The following is a 4477-nucleotide window of genomic DNA, read 5'->3' on the forward strand; positions in this document are numbered from 1 at the left end:
TCTTGGATTCTATAAGAGAGCAGGCTGAGCAAGCCAGGGGAAGCAAGCCAGTAAAGAATATCCCTCCATGGCCTCCGCATCAGCTCCTGCTTTCTGACCTGCTTGAGTTCCAGTCCTGCATCCTTTGGTGATAAACAGCAATGTGAAAATTGTAAGCCGAATAAAACCTTTCCTCCCCAACTTGCTTCTTGGTCATGATGTTTGTGCAAGAATAGAAACCCTGACTAAGACAGTGGCCCTGGCTGAGGCTATAAGACCTAACTCCCCAGGGACTGGACACTTAAGGGCAATGTTAGCTATATTCCTCATAGTCATCCAAAGCTATTATCCCTTCAACAATTAGACCTGGCCCTTCACTCCTACAAGGCAACCAACAGAGGTAACAACACTCTTTGTAATTGGAAAATCTACAGCATATGTGATCAAAAGCTAGTATGGGAAATAACATATTTCCCTTACTATGATTCTAATTTAACATATTTTTGAGCTTCAACTATAATCTCCTTTAATTGTTTGTGTAATTTTGAACACTTACATGTAAAGGCTATTTTAAAATTCCACAATCTTCTTCGTAAATATTTTATCCACCAATAAAGCTCCCGTGCATTCTAAAAATTCTTGCCCTATGTACCACTTGTAAACTAATTTATCATTTTGATTCTTCAGATTCTCATGCATGTCTCCTAAATTAGTGCAGAAATTTGCAAAACACTCAAACTATTAGCAAGGTATACTAGAGCATATGTAGATTACAAACATTAATGTCAAGTGTTTCTCCATGTTTCAATGTTGTATGTAACAGAATACATAAAAGGCACTAAATTTGGTTAGGTATTCAGTACCATTAGTCATTTTCCTTGAATCATTCCACTTGCATTCTCCTATACTCTTCAACAGAACTTCCTTCATTTCCCAACCCAGTAGATTTGGTTTGCCATACATAGACAAATCATGGATAAAATCTTGCTTTTCCCATGCTTTGTCTGCTTTTCAGGCATGTTATCAGAGGAGCAATGGGTTCACACTGTGCTGTAGTTGTGAATTTTGCCACTATATCAATCATGTCTGACTTCTAATGGAGGCTCTAAATTTGCTACTGGAAAGCAAGACAAGTATCATTCTGCAGAATAAAGTGGTTAACTGGTTGATTTGTAAAAATTATTGCACATACCAGAGCTAGCCTTGATTGTCATTATCTTTATTGATTTATTATTGGTGGTTTCTATGAACTTCTTTCTGGGTTTTCAAGACATCACAAAGTTCATTCCTTTCTGCCTTCATTCCTTTCTCCCATCCAATCTTAAGCTCAATGCAAATTCAGACACGTTTGACCTCCATAACCCACATAAGTTTCTGTGATTTTTTTTTCTTCTGTCTCTTCCAACTTGCTCTCCCATTTACAGGAACATTTTACATGGTAGTCTAAGTCACTTCTCTCTGTCTACAGATATTCATCATTATTAAGAACTCAACTTACCAAATGATTCTCCAAAGCTATAACCCCTGATACCATTCTCAATATCCCTGTTAATTTCAAGTCTTTCTTAAGTTTCTGGTGAGCACAGAACTATCAGCCTCCATCAATGCGCACCAAAATAGATTGCTTTCCTCATACCTAATTTTTTCAGTAGCACTTATCTCATCTATATTGCACTTTAGTTACTGCTATATATGGGTAGCTTCTCTAATGATGATCCAAGTATCTTATTCTCTAATGGCCCATGTGGGAATCACCTTAATGACATGTCTCATTGTATTTAAACATTTCCTACTCATTCTACTAACCTCTTAAGTCCTGTTAGAGACAAATTCTATGTAAAATTGTCTTCTAAAAACTCCACTACACCATGCAATTTTGCTTCAGTTATGTGTCTCACATCATCATGTTAAGATCATCACTGTTCTTCTTAAATCTATAATGTTTTGTTGTAAACCCTAACTACCCCATATACTACCAAAATCCTTTCCCATAGGAAGAGATATAAAGAGTGTCTACAGGGCCTACTATGGTCCTCTTGACAAATCACTTTAAAACTAAACCAAAATCAGGGAATCATTGAAGCTTTGGTTTTACCTACAAAGCACAGGATGCATGTCATTATGTGGAGTGTGAATGGTACTCCCACTCAAATTCTCTACCTGGAAGTTGTACTCAGCATAGATGATATATTTCCTATAGCTGCGTAAATGGATCCTGCTTGCACTGATCCTCTGCCTCATATACATTAATTCCTTTTGGACAGCCAGTATAATGTTGCAGTAATGGGTAGTAGAAAAGTGATGAATACTTAGATCATGTCTTCTTTAAGTCTGTTCTTTATTCTGGAGATACAAACAGTTCACCTGGTTGTCTTTTACAAACTGGCACAGCTAATGTTTCCAAGGTATAATTATATGATGTAGAAGATAACCCTGTGCCACACGGTAATTCAAAGATATCCCAAAGAAACAATTACTATTATGATCCCACCATCAGCCACAACCAACAGATAGTGTTGGTAATGCCTCACAGATTTGTATTTGGTACTCATTACATTCCAGTCTAGTCCTTAGATGTGTAGTTTTGAGGTCTTCCCCAGAGACAGCAGCTGACTCTGTGGACTTGATACCTCCTAACTGGCATTAAGTGTGGGGCCTACCAACAAAAACTGGTTACAGGAAGATGACAGGTCCTTTCAGTCTCAGTTAGCAAGTATTCAAATGATAGACCTGCATTCATGCTACGGCCATTTTATCAGTTTGACAATTTTCAAATACCAACTGCCTATTAATATCAATCACATCTATTATATTTTATTATATAACCATGTATGCAAGGATTTTCCATAGCAACAATTCATGGCTATATAGAAGTAGTCACAAAAAGACAGAGGCTCTACAACAAGAAATTAGCTAAAGCCATTAAAGGATGGGATGGGTTTGTGGGAATCTAATTATAAAAAAGGTGGACAAAGTCTCCAGGTTAGTCAAGATCCATGACATAACATAAGCATTTGCAAGAATTCTCTTTACAGCCAGGACAAGAATAATTTCCCATTTCTGAGAAGTCCTATCTGTATATACCATGATGAGGGGATGACATCTAAAGTGTACTAATAAAATGAGGAACTGGAGTTCAGTGAAACTAGACCCTACATTAACATATTAATCGTAGAAAGCAAGTACCTAGTAGGAGAATATCCCCAGGTGCACAGAACCGAGAAATCTGACTTGTGAGCCCTAGTGTTTTATCTTTTTTGTCTTTCCCAAATATTCAGGAATGAATGGTTGCACCAATATCTAATGCACACCTCTCTCGTTTATGGATGCTACTCTGCAAAATGCTTCTTTTATCCTATTACAAGCTGTATTTTACTTAGTTCACTTTACTGTTGTGTTCCTTTATTTAAAGCCTATAGATCAAAAACACCCTAACTGGAAGATTTAATATCTAGCGGAGCCATTACTGATGACTCTTAAACTACATGACAAGAGAAGATATATTGTAACATCTTCCACATCTTCTTTGTCTTCCTCTACTGTAAATTCTACATTTCAATAGTGTGTACTGAATAATTGTTGCCCTTTCTGTATGTCACACTTCAATAACCACTCACCTTAGAAATACATAGTCTTGTCTTGCCTTCATAAGATACATCATTCAAAAATCCTTTGTACTAAATATTCTCTTCATTTTTCTCAAATGTATAATCTGCAAGCAAGTAAAATAAGCAAGAAATCAATAACTTAACTGATGCACCTAGGTTCTAGAGAATGTAGGATGCAAAGATTGTTTATGTCACAGTAATTGGAAACTGCAAATTGGAAAACAAAATAGGCAACATGTAGAGAACAAATATACACTCTCAATTAGAGAAAAAATGTGATGTTGCTGGTAAACTGAAAAAGCAGCTATCAAGACTTAGTATGGGCACATCATCACCCTCACATCCAAGAAGATGAATTCTTTGCTTCTAGCTGGTACTGGAGGCAGCTTTTCTAGCATCTGGCCTACGAATATCCTAGAAGCCTGCACAGGTACCAGTTATCTCTCGATAGGCAGCAATGAGGGGATGCATCAGCAATTCTCAGGGGGCAAAACTTGGTTGTGCCAAAGTAAAAGTTGCTTACTAATGTAGATTAAGACACAGTTGTTAAACAGGAGGAAATAAATTACATGATTAATTGTTAGTACTCCCTTCTCTCTTACCCAAAAGCCTTGCCTCTAGCTGGCCAGTTAAGAGAGAAGGTAGGCGATATTAACTTTTACTGAACCAGGAAAAGTAAGTCATGCTCACAGAAGCAAAAACTTTTACACAAGCAAATATCTATAGACATATACACATTCATACACACATTCATACACAGACAGACATGGCCAGCCAGACCATCTGTCTCATTCATTCCACAAATTCTCATGCATACTTACATATGCACACCTATACTTATATGTAATACATACTTTCATATATATATATATATATATATATATATATAT

The 4477-nt window shown here is 36.7% G+C and overlaps 1 long non-coding RNA gene across 3 annotated transcripts in view; it reads right to left on the reverse strand.

Annotated features, from left to right (window-relative positions):
- LOC110329170 overlaps positions 1-4477 on the reverse strand; it is a 66780-nt gene that overhangs the window by 20942 nt on the left and 41361 nt on the right. For all 3 annotated transcript variants that reach the window (XR_003844883.1, XR_003844881.1, XR_003844882.1), the window contains exon 5: positions 3597-3691. This is a non-coding gene — a long non-coding RNA (uncharacterized LOC110329170). The remainder of the gene's footprint in view (positions 1-3596; positions 3692-4477) is intronic.

The sequence above is a fragment of the Mus pahari genome, chromosome 1 (genome assembly GCF_900095145.1).
Source record: "Mus pahari chromosome 1, PAHARI_EIJ_v1.1, whole genome shotgun sequence".
Lineage (NCBI taxonomy): Eukaryota > Metazoa > Chordata > Mammalia > Rodentia > Muridae > Mus > Mus pahari.